This window comes from Schistocerca cancellata, chromosome 5 (genome assembly GCF_023864275.1).
Source record: "Schistocerca cancellata isolate TAMUIC-IGC-003103 chromosome 5, iqSchCanc2.1, whole genome shotgun sequence".
Lineage (NCBI taxonomy): Eukaryota > Metazoa > Arthropoda > Insecta > Orthoptera > Acrididae > Schistocerca > Schistocerca cancellata.
The window spans coordinates 693,706,283-693,729,310 of NC_064630.1; positions in this window are offsets into that span (position 1 = coordinate 693,706,283).

A 23,028-nucleotide genomic window follows, 5' to 3' on the forward strand; every position below is an offset into this window, starting at 1 on the left:
TTTATTTCTACAATGGTTTACATCAGTTTAGCCGGCCGCGGTGGTCTCGCGGTTCTAGGTGCTCAGTCCGGAACCGAGCGACTGCTACGGTCGCAGGTTCGAATCCTGCCTCGGGCATGGATGTGTGTGATGTCCTTAGGTTAGTTAGGTTTAAGTAGTTCTAAGTTGTAGGGGACTGATGACCACAGATGTTAAGTCCCATAGTGCTCAGAGCCATTTTGAACATCAGTTTACAGCTGGAACATTTAGCAATTTTTCGACATAATCACCATTTCTGTCAGTGCATTTTTGTAGACGCTGTGGCAGTTATTTAATGTCCATGTCATAATAGCTCGTCGCCATGCTGTTCAGAAAGTTATGAACCTCTTCTTTCACCTCTTCGTCGGAGCTGAATCGCTGGGACCACAATTATCTCTGACAGGTACTGTGAGACACTGAATAAAAAAAAAAAAAAAAACAATAAACGGCCAATTCAGAACTTGAGAAGAGGAATGCTGAGCAAGCGGATACACATTATCCATGACAACTCTGCCTCATACATCGTTTGGCAAACCGTTGCTCTCCTGCAACAGTTTCAGTGGAACATAGTCACCCACCCACCCCATGGTCCTGACTTGGCGCCCAGTGACTGTCACCTGTTACGTAGGTTAAAAGAACATTTGGCCGGAAAGCGATTCAGCTCTGACGAAGAGGTGGAAGAAGAGGTTCATAGCTTTCTGAACAGCATGGCGGCGAGCAGGAATGACATGGGAATAGAAAAAGAGCCACAGCGTCTACAAAAATGCATCGACAGAAATGGTGATTATGTCGAAAAATAACTAAATGTTCAAGCTGTAAACTGATGTAAACCATGTAGAAATAAACAGGTCTATGTACTTGTACAAAAATAGGAAACATTACTTTTAAGGTTACCCTCACAGGTGCGGTTATTTCACTGTGTAGTTATTAATGCAGGTGTAGGTGCGTATTTTTGGTAAAGCTCCCCCCGTCGGAGGTTCGAGTCCTCCCTTGGATGTGTGTGTGTGTGTTGTCCTTAGCGTAAGTTAGCTTAAGTTAGATTAAGTTGTGTGTAAGCTTATGGAAGGATGACCTCAGCAGTTTGGTCCCATAAGGTCTTACCGCAAATTTCCAATTTTTTTTGTTACATGATGTTGTATTCTCATTTTTGCCCGAAATGTGGTTCAAAAATGGTTCAAATGGCTCTGAGCACTATGGGACTCAACTGCTGAGGTCATTAGTCCCATAGAACTTAGAACTAGTTAAACCTAACTAACCTAAGGACATCACAAACATCCATGCCCGAGGCAGGATTTGAACCTGCGACCGTAGCGGTCTTGCGGTTCCAGACTGCAGCGCCTTTAACCGCACGGCCACTCCGGCCGTCGAAAATGTGGTTTGTGCATCGAAACATGTTACTTTCTTAAGTAATGTATGTGAAATCACAATTACATTGCGTTTTACAGCAGAAACTGATTACGGAAACAGCATAGTTTCTCTAATACAGACGTGAGGAAGTTTGCAAAAACTGAATACAGTTTAGTTAGTGATAGTTCCGTACTAAGCTCCGATTTCAACAGGAATTTTTTCCAACTAAAGAAAGGGCGCACGCGAAAAAGAGCTACGCAACTATAATTAGCTGAAATGAGCAGTGAATCTCCTCAGGCGCAATTAAGCCGAATTTCGATTGAAAGAGGGGTCTCGTTTGCCGATAGAGGGATCCGGCGTCTTGTATGCCCAAAGGATATTTCGAGCCGCCTGCCACGGGCAAAACTCCTCAGCTACTTCTCCTCCGAGCAGTCTGCGCTTAGGAAAGTAATACACCGCCAGCAGCAGAGCACGAGGTAGAGGGGCTTCTTCGTTTACACACTGCTGCTCCCACCCCACGGAGAAGTTCACGCAGAGCTCCGCAAGAGGGCGTCGGCGGGCAAGTTTATTTCTGTGGAGCCGAGTTTACCCGGCATCAGCGCCCGGCCTGTGTTCCGCGCGCGACGCGAGGCTCTCTGAGGGGCCGGCCCCGCGCTCCGACGCCTCCGCTGCGGGGGCGGCAGGGGCGGAGAGCGGAGGCCGGCCGCCCGCCTGCTGCCGCCCCCCGGAGGCTGCCGGCGCGCCGTTGTGTAGCATAATAACAGTAAGGGCCCTGATGAGAGCAACAGATACCCGGGGGACGCCGGGCGCGCATTAAGCCGCGCTGGGGGCCGTTACACCGCGACAGCGCCAGCCGCCGCGCACCGCCGGCGTAAAGTTAGCTTTTACCACTCAGCTGGGAGCGCGCGCCGGCGCATGCGCCAGTGGGGAACATGGCGGCGCGGGGAATTACCGCCGCCTCCGCCGGGAGCGCTCTCTTACCTGCGATGCACTTTCTTTGGAATTGGGGCCACCGCACCGCTCGGAGTTCAGGCCCCACAGCGACTCGAGGGTACTTTCTTTTCGCTTTATTAGGTTTGCGACATTCCAGTGTAACCGAAACACTTTGAGGTGAATTAACTTAATATACCGCGGTAGAAGGGCAGTGTCGCTTTTCGGCATCTGTATTCCGATGTGTAATAGCTGCGTGAAAACATTCTTGCTGTATAATGGAGAAGCGTCAGACGTACAGTTCCATAAGTTGCTTTGTTATTGTAGTGCACTTCAGTCCGGAGACTATCTCAATGCAGCACTCCACACTGGTCTGTCCTGTTCTAGCCTCTTCGTCTCTGAGTAATTACTGCCACCGACATCTGAACCTTCTTATTACAGTCACGCCTTGGTCTCCCCTACCATTCTTCCCGCCAGGTGTCTGGCTGGACCGGAAACTACCCTGGGGGACCACATTCAACACGTGACCAAGAAAGCAAACGCGAGGCTCAAACAACTCTACCCTATGCTTAACAGGCGTAGAACAATGAATAGGAGGTTGTCTAGGTCCATGTACATGACACTTATTCCACCTTAAGAACTTTCAACGTCGCAGCGCGTCAGCAACCGTTAGTTAATATATTAAAAAACTAGAAACCCGCGTCGAGTGCGTAAAAAGGACCTAATGTTAACCTAGGTTTTGGCGTAGATAACTACACCTTCTTCAGAACAATAAAACCCATAAGTGCCTAAGAAGACCTTTGTCAATGATTAAAAGAACACAATAGCTATACATTTATAAACGAATAAAAGGGGAAACACAAACAGTACATGTGTACAAAGTCTAAACCACTACTTAACTTAATGGTGTAACCTCCACCTCACACTGGCCATGGCGGGTAATGGCCCATCGAACGTAGGTCGGTGTGAGGTGGAGGTTACACCATTAAGTTAAGTAGTGGTTTAGACTTCGTACACATGTACTGTTGGTGTTTTCCCCTTTTATTCGTTTATAAATGTATAGCTATTGTGTTCTTTTAATCATTGACAAAGGTCTTCTTAGGCACTTGTGGGTTTTATTGTTCTGAAGAAGGTGTAGTTATCTACGCCAAAACCTAGGTTAACACTAGGTGCTTTTTACGCACTCGACGCGGGTTTCTAGTTTTTTAACTTATTCGACCCCTGATGACGTACGCAGCCCCTCTCTGGGGATACGCTGCCCCTACACGCCTGCGCCGTCTGCAGCTCATACAGAACAAAGTACTCAGGATCAAAAGCCACGCTCCACGCTACACACGCACCTCGGACCTTCACCAGGAATATCGGCTAGATACCATCTTGCAGGTATTTCTAATACTCTCCACATGACTGTACAATAGCACGAGACACTCGTGGAAGCCGTTTACCCTTTCTCTGGGTAAGTACGACCACAACCATAGATGGAAACATAATAGACCAAAGACACTATTGGCAAGGAAATAAACATCTATGGTCCATAGCACACTAACAGGACAGTACTGGCTAGCCCTGCAACACAGCTACTACTGGTAATCCCAGGTGCTCGACCCGCCGAAGAAAAGGCAACCGCAGGGAAACCGTACTGTACACAGCACGCAAATCAGTCACACACACACACCCTACAATGTGAGCCGATCTATGACCGATCGCCCACAAATGTATGACGACCTTGAACTGTTACAAGGACGCAGCGAGCTTCCCCAACGACAAAGGTAACGATGCACGGTACTTCGCACTAACATCACCACACCTTGCATGCACTGTCGCAGATAGCAAGCCGCTACTGCCCTTACTACCCGTCCTACTGTCACAGAGGTTTTTTTCCCTTGGCGCTTGCCTTGTCACTTTTCTTCCTCTGCCCTTAACCGCTACCATTCGATCGCTTTCGTCCACTTTCTATCTCCTGATGGACCATGTTAATGAGTAATCTTACCCAGACGCATGGATAACATCACAACCCGCATCCTGTAACTCCTGATTCAAAAACTAACACGTTATACGGGGTGACACTAGAACGTTTTGTTAGGTCACCACGTTGGTGTGGGCGTGGAGGGGCCCCATCCTCCTCCCACCAGAGCTTCGAGTCCTCCCTCGCGCATGGGTATGTCTGTTGTTCTTAGCATAGGTTAGTTTAAGTAGTCTGTAAGTCTAGGGACCGATGACCTCTGTAGCTTCGTCCCTTAGGATTTCATACACATTTGAACATCCCCTACCACTGTTATCTCTCAAAAATTCCCTTAATACCAAACTGACGATTCCTCGAAACCTCAGGGCGTACCCTACCAACCGATTCTTTCTTTTAGTCAAGTTCTATCTTTTCATATCGATTCGGAACCTTCTAATAAGTTACTATACCTATCGTCCGACTCTTCAGCATTCTTCTACAACAGAAAAAATCGAAAGCTTTTACTGTCTTCTTTTCAAAACTGCTCATCGTCCATGTTTCCATACAAGGCAGCACTCAACGCAATTACGATACCTTTATGAAAGACTTCCTAACACTTCAATTTACCTTCCGTGTTAACGAACTCCTCTTTTACAGGTATTCTTTTCTTCGTATAGCTAGTCTGTCATTTATATCTACTCTACTTCGACCATAGTTGTTATCCTGCGCAAATAGAAAAATTTATACTACGTTTACTGCTTCATTTTCTATGTCTCTTAGCATCACCTAAAGTAATCGCTCTACATTCTTTGTGTCACTTCTGTTGATTTTTATCTCATAAAATCTTTCCGTAACAACAGTCATTCCATTCCACTGCTCTTCCAAGTATTTTGCGGCCTCTGACTAAATTACAATGCCATCAGGAAATTGCAATCTTCTTGTTTCTTGTCCCTTAACTCTAATTACTTTTACATACTTCACCTTGATTTCCTTTATTGTCTGATGTATTTACAGACTGAATAAACCACTGCTTGGTTTCTACCTTTCTTGTTTTTGTCCTTCGTCATTCTAACTTGCGGTATGGTATATGTACGAGTTGTGAAACCTTTCGCTGCCTGTAGTTTATCCCTGCTGGGTTCATAATTTGAAAGGTTTTATTCCTGTCAGCGTTGTCTGAAACTTTCTCTACAAATGCTGTAAATGTATGTTTGCTTTTCCTTAATGTATCTTCTACGGCAAAACATTCGTGTGACCTTGCGTGTTCCTACATCTCTGCAGAACTCAAACTGAACTTATCCAGAGACGGGTTCTACCAGTTTTCTTTTCTCCTGCAAATAATTCATGTCGGTATTCTGGAAGCATGATTTGTTAAAGTGATGTTCCGGTAATATTTATACCCATCAGCAGCTTCCTTCTTTAGAATTGGAATTGTCACATGCCTCTTTATCTGTGAGGGAACATTAGCTGTACTGCCTCAGGTAATTCCCGCACCAGAGAAAAGATTTATGATATTGATATTTGTGTCAGATCCGTTGTGAAAAAAACTGAAACCGCCAATACGTACAAAACTCTCAGGCCCATTGGAATCCCTATCAAGTTCTACATGGAATTTGTTTTTCGAGTTTTTTGAAATCGTAATATATTGTAAACCCCTCGGAAAGAAGACGGTAATTGGAAAAAGGCAAAGATCACACCGGTTCACGAGAAAAGTGTTAAAGTGATACACAAAACTACGATCCAATATTCTTGTGGTCCAAAATCGTAATTATCCTGTTTCAGAACTTTAGAACATACTCTGAGGACAAATGTAATACGGCTTCAATACAATGAGCGCCTCCATGACAACCAAATGGAATTCGAAAACACTGGTATCTGAAAATCAATTTGTATTTTTCTCACATGTCTTCCTGGAAGCCAATCAGATAGATAAAACATTTCTTGATGCTTGTCTAGCACTACGCTTACGCTTATTATTATCGTACAGAGGATCGAGCGAAATTTGTGACACGATATCTTGACAGAGAGGCTGTATCAGTATCTTGGATAGACACTCATCGACGGATGTGGAAGAAACTTCAATGGTCTCCCACTGAAATGGGTTTGGAAATTTATTGTTTATGTTGTATATTGACCATCTGGCAAACAATATTAATCGTCACTTCACATTTTTACCAAATTTTGCATTTATCTGTAAAGAAGTACTCTCTGAAAAAAGCAGCAAAAACAATCCGTCAGATGGAAAGGATCCAACAAATCACTGTGCGTTTCGACACGGGACCGTTTTTTCGATGCGGAAGTCTTATGGAACTGCAGACACTACAAGGGAGGCATTGTGCAACACGGACAGATATACTCTTCAAAATATGGGAGGGTACTTTCAAGTAAGAGTTGGAAAAACTGGTTCAAATGGCTCTGAGCACTATGGGACTTAACTTCTGAGGTCACCAGTCCCCTAGAACTTAGAACTACTTAAACCTAACTAACCCAAGCACATCACACACATCCCTGTCCTAGGCAGCATTCGAACCTGCGACCGTAGCGGTCACGCGGTTCCAGACTGTAGCGCCTAGAACCTCCCGCCCACCCCGGCCGGCAGAGTAGGAAAACTTATTTCTTCCTTCGACGAATGTACTATGAAACGAATATAAATAGAAAATTCGAGACATTAGGTTTAATACAGAGGTTTACTGACATCTGTTATTTTTACGCGCCATTATCGAATGGAACAGGGAAGTGGGGATAATTTAGTGCTAACAGAAGTGCTCTCAGTCACATACTGTCAGGTGGTTTGCCGAGTATAGGTGTAACTGCGAAAAACTCTTAAGGATTTTTAAATAAAACTGTCTTTTTCAACGTTGTCACGACATCTACAACGTGCTGACATGAGGAAAATTTCCAACCGATTTCTCATACACAAACAGCGGTTGACCGGCGTTGCCTGGTGAAACGTTGTTGTGATGCCTCGTGCGAGGAGAAGAAATGTGTAACATCACGTTTCCGACTTTGATAAAGGTCGGATTGTAGCCTATCGCGATTGCGGTTTATCGTATCGCGACATTGCTGCTCGCGTTGGTCGAGATCCAATGACTGTTAGCAGAATATGGAATCGGTGGTTTCAGGAGGGTAATACGGAACGCTGTGCTGCATCCCAACGGCCTCGTATCACTAGCAGTCGAGATGACAGACATCATATCCCCATGGCCGTAACGGATCGTGCAGCCACGTCTCGATCCTTGAGTCAACAGATGGGGATATTTGCAAGACAACAACCATCTGCACGAATAGTTCGATGAGGTTTGCAGCATCATGGACTATCAGCTCGGAGACCATGGCTGCAATTATCCTTGACGCTGCATCACAGACAGGAGCGCCTGTGATGGTGTACTCAACGATGAACCTGGGTGCACGAATGACGAAACGTCATTTTTTCGGATGAATACAGGTTCTGTTTACAGCATCATGAATGTCGCATCCGTGTTTGGCGACATCGTGGTGAACGCACATTGGAAGCGTGTATTCCTCATCGACATACTGGCGTATCACCCAGCATGATGGTATGGGGTGCCACTGGTTACACGTCTCGGTCACCTTTTGTTCACATTGACGGCACTTTGAACAGTGGACGTTACATTTCAGGTGTGTTACGACGCGTGGCTCTACCCTTCATTCGATCCCTGCGAAAACCTACATTCCAGCAGGATAATGCCCTACCGCATGTTGTAGGTCCTGTACTGGCCTTTGTGGACACAGAAAATGTTCGACCGCTGCCCTGGCCAGCACATTCTCCAGATCTCACACCAATTGAAAACGTCTGGTCAATGGTGGCCGAGCAACTGTGTCGTCACAATACGCCAGTCACTACTCTTGAACTGTGGTATCGAGATTGTGCTGCATGGGCAGCTATACCTGTACACGCCATCCAAGCTCTGTTTGCCTCAATGCCCAGGCGTATCAAGGCCGTTATTTCGGCCAGAGGTTGTTGTTCTGGGTACTGATTTCTCAGGATGTATGCACCCAAATTGCGTGAAAATGTAATCACATGAGAGTTCTAGTATAATATATTTGTCCAATGAATACCCGTTTCTCATCTGCATTTCTTCTTGGTGTAGCAATTTTAATGGCCGGTAGTGTAGATAACGTCTATATATTCTTTGTTCAGTTGAATCCAAAATTGTTACCATTGTCGAAGTAATATGCGTGCAACCTCAGAAAATTTGTTATTCACTGCACCAGTTCCATCACGTGTTCCTTCCTTGCATATTTAACACAAAGTGAGTTTTGATGTATAGGGCAGTGAATTCCCTAGAGATAGACTATCGGTTGTTAGAGTGTTTGTCTGTTTCATTGTCAGCAAAATCCTAATTCTTTCTGCATGGTGTACTAACGGAGTTTCATAGAAAATTTAGGATGCCGGTCGATTATTTGACTACATAGTAGATACTGAGACTTCTTAACCTTTTTTCCTGTGCTTCCCACTCATTTGTAAAGGATGACGATGGTAGGTCTATAGACTGATTTGTTTTGCGCTAACAGCCACGGACCATACGGACTTCCTGTATACCACTAACAAATACTAAAGATCAATAGCTTGTTACGGTAGGAGCGTGGGTGGTGAAGGGGAATGTACTGTGGCTTACTGGGGTTTTGCTGGACACAGCTTCAATTTAATTGATTAATAAACGTATAAGGGGCGTTCAACAAGTAACGCACGGAATTTATTTCTCTCGGCCAATTTAGGATAAAAATTGAGGAATTTGTTGTGGTATGTTGCGGAATGTTAACCACTTCAACCGCTGTAGCTACGTGAAGTTCCAGCAGGTGGTGACGCTATACGTAGCCTTTAAAATGACGTTTATAAGGGAGGTGCGTTCCAAGTAGAGTAGAGAGCTGTCATTGAATTTCCTTTGCGGGAAAGCCAGAGCATCGCAGATATACATAAGTCTACGGAGACGTGACAGTTAAAAAGGCACAGAGAACCGTTGGGCGAGGCATCTGTTATCAGCAAAACAGGATCGCGCAAACCTGTGTCGCACCTTCCGACTTTCATCTGTCTGGCCCAATGATGCACAGCACAAGGAGGAGTACGTTGCAGGAAGCAGAACATTGTCTCCGACGTCGGTCAGTGGCGTGGTACCAACCTGGCGTACAGCACCATCAGTAAGGTAGCGTAAGGCTGTTGCATTGAATGAAGAGCTGCGCGGGATTAGCCGAGAGGTCCAGGCGCTGCAGTCATGGACTGTGCGGCTGATCCCGGCGGAGGTTCGAGTCCTCCCTTGGGCATGGGTGTGTGTGTGTGTGTCCTTAGGATAATTTAGGTTAAGTAGTGTTGAAACGTCCCCTTAGAAAAATTATACATGACTGTGCTTAAACTGACACACAATATTTTTTAGCGCAACGCAATCTGACTTTCAATAATCCCTACAAAAGAATGGCCCTGACTAACATTAACCTATACCTTTCACAAATCACTTACCTCACAAAAATCTTCGTTACTCGAACTACTGCAATACAGCGAGCGCCACTACTGCCAGCTAAATAAAAGATTCAAACTACTGAAAGCACTAACTACTAATAGCCATAGTTAGCAAATGAAAGATTTTGATAGAGAACAAACAATGTATTTACCTTACTTGTGTTCAAAAGTCATAATATATATAGCAGTTCACGACATCCAGTCTTACAAATTTCAAAACTCCGCCATCTCTCTCCTCACATCCACCACTGCTGGCGGCTCACCTCCAACTACGCAACGCTACGCGGTGTTAACATCCAGCTGCCCAACACTACAATGGCAGACAACAATGCAAACTAGCCACAGACTGCACACAGCACAGCCAGTGATTTTTCATACAGAGCGCTACGTGGCATTATCAATAAGAAAACCTAAACAGCCTACTTACAGCATGTAAGCTTAGGGACTGATGACCTTAGCAGTTAAGTCCCATAAGATTTCCCACACATTTGAGCATTTTTTGAACGAAGATAATATTGAAAAAGAGCGTATTGTAACCAAAAGAGTGAGGAATAACATGGTGTGCTACACTCCTGAATAAAACCAACCTACTTTCAGACAAAAAATGTGCTGCACTATTTACTCCACACCCGTTGTGGATGTTCTCAAGCGTTTTCTGTTCCGGTGCAAGATACAAAAGAAAGTGGCGACTGGGGAACCTATCTTGATTTTTAACTTTTATAAAGCTAAAGAAACAAATCTACTTACAAAACAAAAGGTTCCATGATGTACCACAATCTACAGAGACGTTACGGTCAGTGTCCAGCATTTTCCATTGCCCAGTTCAATTGTGTCGTGCAGGATGGTAATCAGTTTGAAAACCTTCTGCATAGAGGTAACTGTCAAAAAGAGACGGCGGATGGTGATTAAATTCTACTGTAATGTTTCAGGTCGTCGTTGACAATGATGTAATATTTTGTTTGTGCGATTAAAGCACATTTGTATCATGAGTTCGTCTCTTTCTTTTTTCACAATCTCCACTAATTTCGACTTTATCCTATATCACGAGAGTATTGAGACAACAAAGTAGAGTGTGTCCTGTGGGATATGAATTTTGAGTCATCCTGTAAGCTTTGACTTAATATTAAAGTATTTTGATTCGTGGAAATACTTGCAAAATTAATGATATTCCTCCAAGACCGGTAACGTATTTTAGATAGACTGACAGAAGAAGAAATCGTAACACCAAAAAATAATTAAGGCAGAGTTCTGAAATTTGGGGAATACATTTTTCTGGGTAACACATTTGTGTGATTAACACTGCAAGATCACAGGTTAATGTTAAATGCAAGGATGCACATGTGCATGCATTTAGTTTTAGGGGTGACCGATGTCAGTTTGTGGGATGTAGTTCCATGTCTGCTGCAGTTGGGTGATCAATTGAGAGACGGTTAATGCCGTTTGTGGATGACGCTGCAGTTGTCTTTCGATGATGTCCAGTATGTGCCCGAATTGAGACAGATCTGGTGGTCGGGCAGGACAAAGCAACGTGTCGGCAATGTGTAGAACATGTTTGGTTACAACAGCTGAATGTAGGCAAGCGTTGTGCTGTTGGAAAGTATCCACTGGAACGCTGTTCATGACTGGCAACACAACAGGACGTATCACCAGACTGAGATGCAATTTTGCAGTCAAGGTGTCTGGGATAACCGCGAGAGTGCTCCTGCTGTCACACAACATTGCAGCCCATACCGTAACTCCAGGTGAAGGTCCAGTGGGTCTTGCACACAGACAGGTTGGCTGCAGGCTCACAAGTGGCTTCCTTCTACCTAACACACGGCCAAACCTGCCCTCAAATGAATTCTCGCTTGACACCACAGGAGTTGCAAACGACGGCGGTTTTCGATCAGTGAAATGCACGCTAGAGGTCATCCGACTCGGAGCTGTCCTTGAACTAACCGATTTGTAAATAATTTTTGATGTTGCTGAGTAAGAGTCTGAGCCGTGGTAAAATTTGCTGTTTTGAAGAGCGCGCCGCAGCGCGTTGTGTGAAGCAGTCGCCCTCCGTTTCTGGCGGTGGCGCCGCTGAGGCAATCGCAGCTTTTGTGTCTCCCTCTGGTGGGAAATGGGAAAGGTAGCCTGTTCACGTGCATTTAAGCGGCGCCGTGAGCTCGCAAGGCGGCAAGTCTGGTCAGTTGGTCAGTCGGAGGGAGTCTGGGTCTGTCACTCGTTCGCATTTGTGCGGCAGTTAGTGTCTGTCGTTCAGAGTGCTAGTATGTCTGTCATTTGGATCAAACTTTAAAGCCGGCAAAATTATAGTCTTGCCACTCCGCTAGTAACAGAACTCAGCTAGTGCTCGCCCGGTCGGGGATGAGTCCCTGCATCTGAGTCTGCACGTTAAGCCGCCAGTGTGCTCCAGATGCTCGGGCAACGGTCATTGGCGGTTGGATCGATCGGTTGGTCGGTCGCGCACTGAGACACGAGGTGACTTGTCCGCCTAGAGCGTCGGCGCATGTGAGGTCTCCACATGAGTCCAGTGGGCAACGCCGTATAGCGAGGGGTAGTGGCTTCGCGGCCGACACGAGTGTAACAGGAGTCAACCCACGGCATCGGTCTGGCCGGTGCGATCTGCGACGCTGTGAAACGGGAGATCGGCGCGCCTTCCTGCGTCCGTTGAAGCGGCTGGCAACGGACGGTTCGGGAGAGCGTTGGGGGTGCTGCGCCAGATCTTCGCCAGAAATCACAGTTTATTACAAGTTAAGTGATTGGAGGTATGTTGTTTCATGTACTTGTTAAATTCTACTTGTTTTCTTGGTGAGCTCACCAACCGTTTTGTTTTGGGGTTGCCCCACCATTCTTCTCCGTTTGCCCACCCGCGGGAAGGTGGTTATTTATGAATTTGGTTGTCAGTTTTTCCCTTGTGGAGTAGGGGCGGGTTAGAGCAACCTGCGGTTCGAATTGTTCGGTAACCTCACTGTCAATCTGCCATACGTTAATAGCTGCCTCTGTCATGTTTGTCGGATTCGGTGTTAACGAATTTAGTGCTTGAATTGTAACGGACGATTTCCTAAAATATGTTTTTATCTTGTCTATCATCTTGAGAGGCGGTATTTGTGTAATGTAGAGCATGTTTGGCCAACCTTGTATATTTTATGTAAGACTGAATTTCATGGGTTTTTATTTAAATGGTCATTTTAGTATATAAAGTTGCCACCCTTCCACCGTAAGAGGCTTTTTTTTTAATCAGGTTGCACCTTCGGTGGCAAGTTAATCTTTTAATGTTAGTGTTTTTTACCATTTCCATCCCTCCTACGGGGTGCATAGTTTATGTGCTTGTGTGAGCTGTTAAAATTTGTAGTTTAATGTAATCTGGTGCGTTGCAGATTTGCACCACTGTAGTCTTTCAGAGGTTGTTGTGAGCGGTCGTGCCTACGGCCGTGTCAAAAGGGAGCTGCAAGGTTCTCAGCTCGAATGCTCATACAGTCAAAAATTTGTTCTGTCTGCCTCTGAATAAATTGGAATTTAGAGGGTGCTTTCTGATTAAAATTTTAAATCTGTTGAAAAAAGGGCTTTTAGGAATAAAATTTCCATTTGTTGATACAAATTTGATTTGTTTTCATCAGTTACCCACTGACAACTACTTGCACGCTCACATAGTGTGATTGTGTTAATGGTCTTCATGAATCGCTAGTAAATAAAGTAAATTCTTAAGAAAAGGTTTTGAAACGAAATTCACGCTTCTGAGTCATAAATAATTTTTTAAATGAACACACCGCCATTTGGCAGTATTGTTGTTTATTTAATTACGAACCATGTTTCGGCCTTTTATACCGAGATGGTAATTTTACATCTGGCGTTTCGTGGGGAGCCAATACTTTCCTTTATTTATGGGAATTTTGAGCCTGATATCCTGCAGTGTCTATGTTAATGACATAAACTCAAACACTTGAAAATGGCATAAAAGGCAGAAACACGGGTCGTAATTAAATAAACAATACAGTCAAATGGCGGTGTTTTAATTTAAAAAAAGATTTCCAGACAGTTCGTTGTCACTGTGGTGCCAACTGGTTCTGAAATTGCACTTGCAGATGCAGAACGACGCCCTAGAGTCTTCCACCGAACACGATGGTCTTCCCTCTTGGAAGTGCTGTGTGACAGTCGGAAGCTCGATCATCTTGTGGCCGTACATTCTCGTGACCACCGCTGTCAGCAATCATCTACAGTCAGTACATTCCTGCCATGTCTATCTGCAATATAGTAGAAGGAACATCCAGCTTCTTGTAGTCCTATTACACGAACTCGTTAGATCTCAGTGAGGTGTTCTCAAATGTGTTTTTGGCGCATTAAAGACTAAAATCAACTCACCAAGTCCAATATCAACTGTAATTAACGCTCACAACTGTTACAATGTGTATTTAAAATACACAAAGTACACATGATTTGTATCCTCATAGTGGCGCTACTAGCGCCAACCTTATGCGACTAGGGCAAAATCTAAATATCTTTCAGATGTAGAGAGAAACCTACCAGCTTACGTTTGTGCCGCACGTCTGTTTTTTGATACTGCGATTTTTTACCGTTAATGCATTAACTTCAAATCAGTGATTCATTAAGCGTATTTCAGGATATCCTGCGTGTCCATAACCAGTTTTTTATTTGTTTATCCCGTGTCTTCATGGGTTCGGCGTTTTATTCTAGATTTGAAAATGTTAGTGGCATAGAGAGACCAGCTGCCCTTCCTGTCACCATTCCATTCCCCCTCCTTCTTGTCCTGGAACGGAACTTGTGTGTCCCATCTTTCCGCGTATAGTGTTGTCCATATAAAAGCATGCGAAAAGTTGTCTACATGTTTACAAATCTTGTCATTGAGTCAGGATGTGGGCACCAACCAGGTTTTCACCCAGTCTGATGTTGGAAACATCCTGAAAACCACATCCACGCAGACCGGCATACCGCCTCCCTGGTTAACCCACCGATACGCCTCCCCGACTCACGGAAATTTCTTCCTAACGGAGATTTTGATTAAAACGGTATCAACTAAAATCTTATAAGATTCGTTGTCTTCTGGTATTTCATGAATCTATCTACAAGGCAACTGCACCGATGTCAGACGGAACGGAATGCCACAATGAGATCCAATCTTCTTGTACTCGAGCGTCAGTTAATTAACAGTATCTTCTACATATATCTATATCCATGCTACATTTGTATACTGCTCATCAGTATGAAGTACTAGGTCGAAGAAACTTTTTTTTAATATCATCTGTTTGTTTTCCTTACCGTGTCATTCACGGTTGTGTCTTAGAAATAATCATAGCCTGTACTCCTATGTGCGAGTTATTACTTTTCTAATTTTATCTCCTACAGGTTAGAAATAGTCCGAAGAATATTAGTAGTTACTGCCGTGGAAGCCAGTTCTTGAACTCTTGAAGCAGCTTCTTGTGAACAGCTTTGCATAATTTTTCTATTATCTCCTAGTAGCACTTTTTTCAACATTCTGTTCACTCTCTCCACTCTCAAACGAACCTGTGGTCGCTTCACAACACTTATCGGTATGCAGCTTTTGGCCATTAGTGTTCCGACCAGATTACAGTCTCATATACTTATGTACACCAACATGGGCCACAAAAATCTTCTGCTTGAAACACTTTTCTATGCTAACTGGAGTTTCTCAGTACCATACGAACGAATCGTTCTCAGCCCCTTGTTTCATTTTCTGGTAGGACTTTACGGTCATTCCACTTCATTTCTCTACACAAAGTAACTCCGTGTTATTCACTACATTTTAACACTGTTCTCCCCTCATGTTAGAGGGTTCAATGTTTCTAGCAAATATGAAGCGTTCTTCCCGTTGCATCAGGGATAAAATATGGCCAGAATCATTAATTGTGTGCCGTTATCCCTACTGCATTCCGTTAAATTTTATGCACACACTCCGCATAGAGACCATACTTAGAGAACAGAATATCACACCATTCCATTTTGAAAACCAGTTCCTGATTATGTTTTATTTCTGGGGAAATGCTAATATAATTATGTTTGTTAATCTTTAGATCATTTTTGGAGAGTTCGACGTGGAAGTAGTTTGGGACTACATTACTACATGTCAGTTCCGATTGCACTGTCTTAAAAAATTCACAATATTACAGGTTACCGATTTACTTGGTTGACGGTCATAAAATACCATGAGGAGTACTGCATGGCGAGGGTCAACAACAAATGATTTGTACACTTAGATTCATGAACAAATTTAAGCGATGTTCTAGAATCGTCTTGTAGTTATGAAAACTCGAAATACAGCCGGTAGAGGATGCTAGTGATGAGGCAGAGTAAGCGTCCTGCATCACAAAATTGCATTAAACCTTATTTTTTATTGTTACACACAGTTCGCATGTGAAAACATTAATTCATGGCCATGAATGTCCTGTTTTAAATTCCCGAATGTCTAACGTGATTGTGGCTATGCTTCAGATTTCATTTTCATCTGATGCTAGCTTTTGCCGAAATGTGTGGTAAGCAACAATAAAAACAAAGTGATCCAGACACTCTTTGAACATAAAAGGTGTAGGATGATTATTGATTTGACACATCCACTGTTCAGCAAGTTGCGTCTCTCACGTGTACACAGAAGGAGTAATGCAGAACACTGGTAATACATTTTATTTATGTCTGAAACATACGACTTAGGAGCAGTTTCAACTGCTCTGTATCTAATATCTGACCATCCAACATCATGATCGACGTAATGTTTGGTATTTCGAATCTGTGTCTCAATATTGAGAGTAATCATAAAGATCCCTTCAATATAAATATCTGACGTATCATCTGCATGTTGGAGGTTTTAGTTCTCAAAGTAGAACATTCTATTTCACATTTCTGTTTTCTAAACTCGTTGTCATTATTCACTGAAATTTATAGCTTTCCTTTCCCAATTTAATTGATCTACTGATTAAATCGGGTAGTAATGACTGTTCCGGAGCAAGAATTTTATCATACCAAAATGATGTTCACTCTTCTTAAGCGGCTTTATTCCAACCATAATGACTAAGCAGATAGATGGCTACCAAGTACGCAACCGTACCATCGAAAATTAAGTAATATTCCGAACACGTCGTATTTCACAATATATACTTTGAACCAAATATTTACTAACAAAGTTTTTGCGTATACTTCCCTTAAGATGCAATGCCACGTATACATTACATTTCTCTCTAAACATTACTATTCAACACAGTCGCAAATAATAACCTCATGATAAATGTGCGAATGGCACTGTTTTAATATAGTGACTCACAATCAGTGATACGTTGAACGGAGCTCTGAAAGTCACCGAAGAAGTTGATATATCTTGCTGGGTGCCATTATAACACTACCTCACCACGAACCAAGCATGAGATAGTAACTATACTCTTGTTTATATATGCTCAATACCCCTTATTAGATGCATATTTGTAGCATTCTGCACACATAACAGAATTCCAGTGTAAGCTGTGCATTTGTTCTACAAATATTTTTTCCTCGGAGAAATTGCAGTTTACAGATGGTTTCAGTGACTTTTTCCATTACTGTTGGCAACCAGCACTTCAATAACTCAGTCTCTTCAAGACAAAGCTGAAACACTGTCTACTGTAATCCTCATTATTTTTCATTAAAAGATCAAGATGTCTGTGTCTGACTGTGGAAGGAAAATAATGACGTTTTACAACAGCTTTGTCGTAATGCATTAATGATAAAATATGGAGGTCTGTGTAGCTTGCCTCCATATATTAATAAGTAAACTGACTCCTTTGTTTTCCCCTAGCTGCAACTATGCCTGTATAACTGTTGTATATCATGTAAGTTTCATCATATTCTGCATCATTATATAATTCAAAATGACTTCGTTCGTAGCAAGAATATATATTGGTCGGTTGATTTTGGGATAGGGGACCAAACAGCGATGTTATCTGTCCAGGTATATGAGGTACAATGATAGGCAAGCCTGTTAAATAAACAGTGCAGATCAGAACTTTGGGAGGAGATAGATGATATAACAAAACAGATTAATAACTAGGTGGAAATCAATACCAGTGCAAAGTAATGTTGCCAGAGGTCTCCCAGTCGTGCAGAAATGGTTGGAGGACCATGATGTGAGATCAGCATGACGATAGTGCCAAATTGGGAAGTGCACGCAATACGTAGGATTTGGGGGAATGTGGAAACAAAGTGTGTGTGAGTCAGCGAACAGTTACTGTAAACCTTGGTTGTGTTCCTCATCAGAACATGACATGAATACTTTGAATAACTTCACACTGGCAAACCGGAAGAAGGACGAAGTGTGACGATTGCAAATGGCTGGCTCTGAGCACTATGGGACTTAACATCTGTGGTCATCAGTCCCCTAGAACTTAGAACTACTTAAACCTAACTAACCTAAGGACATCACACACATCCATGCCCGAGGCAGGATTCGAACCTACGACCGTAGCAGTCGCGCGATTCCGGACTGAGCGCCTAGAACCGCGAGACCACCGCGGCCGGCCATGACGATTGCAGAATACGAGTTGTGTATTGCAGCCGCCAACCTTTCACGTGCATAAGGAGCGTTTAGAAACATAGCTCTTCTGCCCACAGGAGTTGATCGATCATCGTCAACTGTTGCAGTAAATGACCGCTACATCGTGCAACAGGCAAGAAAAAACCCAACTCAAATAGACGATGGTCGATCAACTCCTGTGGGCAGAAGAGCTATGTTTCGAAACGCTCCTTACGCACGTGAAAGGTTGGCGGCTGCAATACACATTTCGTATTCTGCAATCGTCATGGCCGGCCGCGGTGGTCTCGCGGTTCTAGGCGCTCAGTCCGGAATCGCGCGACTGCTACGTCGCAGGTTCGAATCCTGCCTCGGGCATGGATGTGTGTGATGTCCTTAGGTTAGTTAGGTTTAAGTAGTTCTAAGTTCTAGGGGACTGATGACCACAGATGTTAAGTCCCATAGTGCTCAGAGCCAGCCATTTGCAATCGTCACACTTCGTCCTTCTTCCGGTTTGCCAGTGTGAAGTTATTCAAAGTATTCATGTCATGTTCTGATGAGGAACACAACCAAGGTTTACAGTAACCGTTCGCTGACTCACACACACTTTGTTTCCGCATTCCCCCAAATCCTACGTATTGCGTGCACTTCCCAATTTGGCACTATCGTCATGCTGATCTCACATCATGGTCCTCCAACCATTTCTGCACGACTGGGAGACCTCTGGCAACATTACTTTGCACTGGTATTGATTTCCACCTAGTTATTAATCTGTTTTGTTATATCATCTACCTCCTCCCAAAGTTCTGATCCGCACTGTTTATTTAACAGGCTTGCCTATCATTGTACCTCATATACCTGGACCGATAACATCGCTGTTTGGTCCCCTATCCCAAAATCAACCGACCAACTAAATATCTACGTCATTAAAGCATGTAGATGAAACACATACGGTGTCATCTGTGTGGAGATATATCTTCTCGCCGTGTCGAGAGGCAATGTGCCTTCATATCACCGTGTAAACCAGAAATTTGAACTATTCGTTGCTCTCGCCAGCAGCTTGTCAGGAACAATGTAACAGAGGTACACCTAGCCGCTACATTACGCACGGCATTCTGCGGTTGGCACGCAGTACAGTAACGCAATACCTCTGCGGGAAGTGAGAATGGCGGTGGGCAATGTTTAATCAGCGGCGGCTTCCGCGGTCACCGACGGGCGAGACCGCCCGGGGCGGAGCTGGCTTAGTGCGCTGCGTTTGGCACTCGCTCTTCCATAAACATGACAGCGGCATTAGCCAAACACGGTGGCGTGCCGCTTTATAAATAAAAACCCCGCGGACGGCACGCAACTGGTCCCTCTTTCCTCCCCACCTGTCGTTACGTGTCCCGCCAGATCGACTGGATGGCAGGTAGACTACTATATCAAATACTACACTTCCTGGGATTGTTGAGTCTCCAGAGAGCACCGTATAAATTCTCCTGAATATTCTTCGGTCCAGCGTAACTGATCAATACATTAAATTATTACCACTGTCAAGACAACACATTTTTAAAAAACTTAACCATACACGCAGAAGGTATAAAGGGAAGAACTGCCACACCATAGCTAAGTCAAATTTCCACCTCTTGTTTCTTCCATTACATACACTTTTAATTTTAAATTAAATCATATCCACAATCTATTATTTCTCTTATTATTATCATTATCTAAGGTAGCAACAAGATGAAACAAAATTGATATATAAAATTTGATTTTCCTTTAATTAGTCCTTTTAGCCATTCGTAAAATTTTCACCCAAAAAATGTGCTAGTAATAAAATTGAATTTGTATAATAGAACATGTAAAATCACACAATGTGCGACCTGTTATACAACAACAGGTAGCAGGTATTTACTCGAGAAATAAATAAATAAGGTCAAACAGTAGTGAATGGTATGGACGTGATCCTGCGATTCTACTGATGCTCTACATGTCTTCAAAACAGTGTGTCAAACGTTGTGCATCGATAAACGTCATCTTACAGCAACAGACGTAAATTATCTGTAAGGTAGCCTATAAATTCGCACCTTACAAGCACCCATCTACATACTTTGCCGTGATCTACAACCAAAATTAGTTATCGTTTGATAGGTTGTACACCGTATATTTGAATATTTAAAGAAGACTGACATTGTCACGTACGCCTTGTAAATAATTGTTAACGCTTTTGCATCAAAGGCGACGGAGTGTCTTTATTATCAAAACGGCGTAATGAATGATTGCCTATACTAGTATAGTTTGGAATGGCAGTGGAGAAGGAACGGCAGGCGGAACTCAAGCCCTGGATGGAAAAAAGCCCGCACAGGTGCGCTGGTCCTGCTTGACACAGGAAGTAGCAAGACGGACAGTCTGGACACCTGGGCGCGGAAACACAATACAGCGGCAGCTGGCCGGTACTGTAGCTAGGCTAGAAGGATTATACTTCCGAAACTATGAAGATCTTGGATGCAGCTGAGAGGAACGAGGAAGCGTCACCTCGGAAATCACGAAGGCTGGTTTACTTCCGCGGATTTTACTCAGAAGCGTAACATTGTATGAGTGTAGGTATTTCCTCGTAAACTTTCCTCGCTGGACGACAAAAGACTAAAATATGGTTGGAAAGCGTTCAGAAGAAACTGTAGAGAGGAAGAATACTGCGTGGTTTCGAGAAGTTGATTTGTTTCCTGAGTTACGAGGGTGGGGAGCCCAGCCTTGCTTGGAAGCCAGCAGTGGAGAGAAGAAGTCTTCCGCTTTGAGCGCCCGTGTCTGACAGTCGCTCAGTATCAGCTTTGTTGCTACAGGCAGACTTGCTGTCTTTGCTCTCAGGGGAGTTTATGGTTAGAACGGTTAGGCACTGTACTGTTGCGAACTTATACGATTCTGGACTTCGCCTCCGGGTTGGAAGTCTTTGTTGAGTATGTAGCGTCCAGTGACTGAGAGCACTTCTTCTGTCTATACTTACGTTGAGTCGTTATCTGAAGTCCGTCCTTGTGGCTGGGAGTTCACGTTTCTCGTCTGTAGAACACAGAGAGGAGAAGGCAGTATTAGATTATATTACTCAGGTCCTAGTGTTTGAAAGAATTTTATTTTTTGGCTGGAGTTCTTCCATTGTAGCAGACGTGTACGAGACTCATCACTCCAACGCACCGGACGCCGTAAATACGGTGATATTGCTTCGGTTTTTGAGGGCTATAAACCGAAACAGCTGTGATCATGTTATTTTATTTCCACTGTGGTTCCACAAAACCATAGATCATCTTTGAAAGTAGTGTCTTCTAGTGTTTGGTATTTAGATGTCAGTTATTTTGCGTTGTTTATGTTAGATCGCGTTGCCATAAAAAGGTGCAGAGTTGGACAATTGATCAGTAATTTTTAGTTAGGAAATATGGACATTTGTAATAAAGGGATGTTTTTTAATCTACAATAAAAGTATAATGAGAAACAACGTTTATCATTTAGTAGTGGTAGTTGCCTTAATCATTCAGTTATGTTTAGGTTGTAATTTACATGTTAAAGAGCATTAAGAGATCCTAAGTTCGGCTTCAGGGCGTAGTCAGACAGGGCCAAATCATCATTTAAGCGTTCATTATTTTCCGTTGCGCACATTAATTTTACACCTGCCTGGAGTAGTATCTTGGATATCTTGGGCGTGAATCTAACAAGGAAGGTGTGAGAATAGATCCACACTTAGTCTTAGCAGTTAAGATATTTCTCCACTGCAGACAGTTGCACAGTTGCAAAGTTTCATCGGACTATAATTTTTATCTTCGATTCGTAAGGGACTTTACTGAAACTGCTGGACGTTTGAACGGTTAGTTACGAAGAGGAGCAAAATTTGAGCGCTACCGAATGTCAGTAGGCATTCGATACTTTAAAGCGAGCACTGAAATCAGACCCACTTTTGATATTCACAAAAATTGAAAAAGACTTTATTTTGTTTTGTCATGCAAGTAATAGAGCTCTTGGCTGTGTCCTAGGACAGAATATAAAAATGGTAAAGAGCACCCTGTAGTGTACACACCCCAACAGTTGAACAAAGTAGAGTGAAATTATTCCACGACTAAGAAGAAGATATTAACAGTAATCTATATTATTACGTATCTCGACAGTGATTTATATGGCCAACAGTTTGAAATAGGGATCGATCACACTGCTCTCAGATTATTTTTAGGATTGAAGGACACGCAGCAGATTAAAATAGTGAGCACTTCATTTGAGTGAATCTGTTTACAAGGTAATACATACATTCCAATAATTTGAGTAGGAAAATTGCAGTTTTGGAAAATGGGCAGGAGTGTCGCTGAATAGCAAAAGGCTCAGACTGATGGTGCTGATGGGCAGAAGCGTTGCTGAATAGCAAAAGGCTCAAGCTGCTGAAGCTGACTGTCAAGAATTCAAGTCGCAACCTCAATTTGTGGCACACTCTGAGTTGCTGTGCAGGACAAAAAAATTTAGACTATGAGTGGTATCACTTGCAGGTTCCATAAATAAGTCTGGAAACGAGCAAATGACCGTATGATGGACGAAGAGCAACTGATAGATGAATGTACGAAAAATTCTGGTGGAGGACCAGAAAACCAGATGTCGAGCAATATGCAAGGAATTATGTATCTTATGAACAACGAACTGATCTTATCAACCAACCAATTCCGTTATAACTAGTACCAGAAGCGTCTAAAGCGATTGAAATGCTTGGGATGGATATTTTATGCCTACCAAATACACCACCAACAGGAAATAATCACATATTGACTGTTGTTGACCATTTCTGTTGTTATGAAGTAATGGTTGAGATTCCTGACAAAAAAA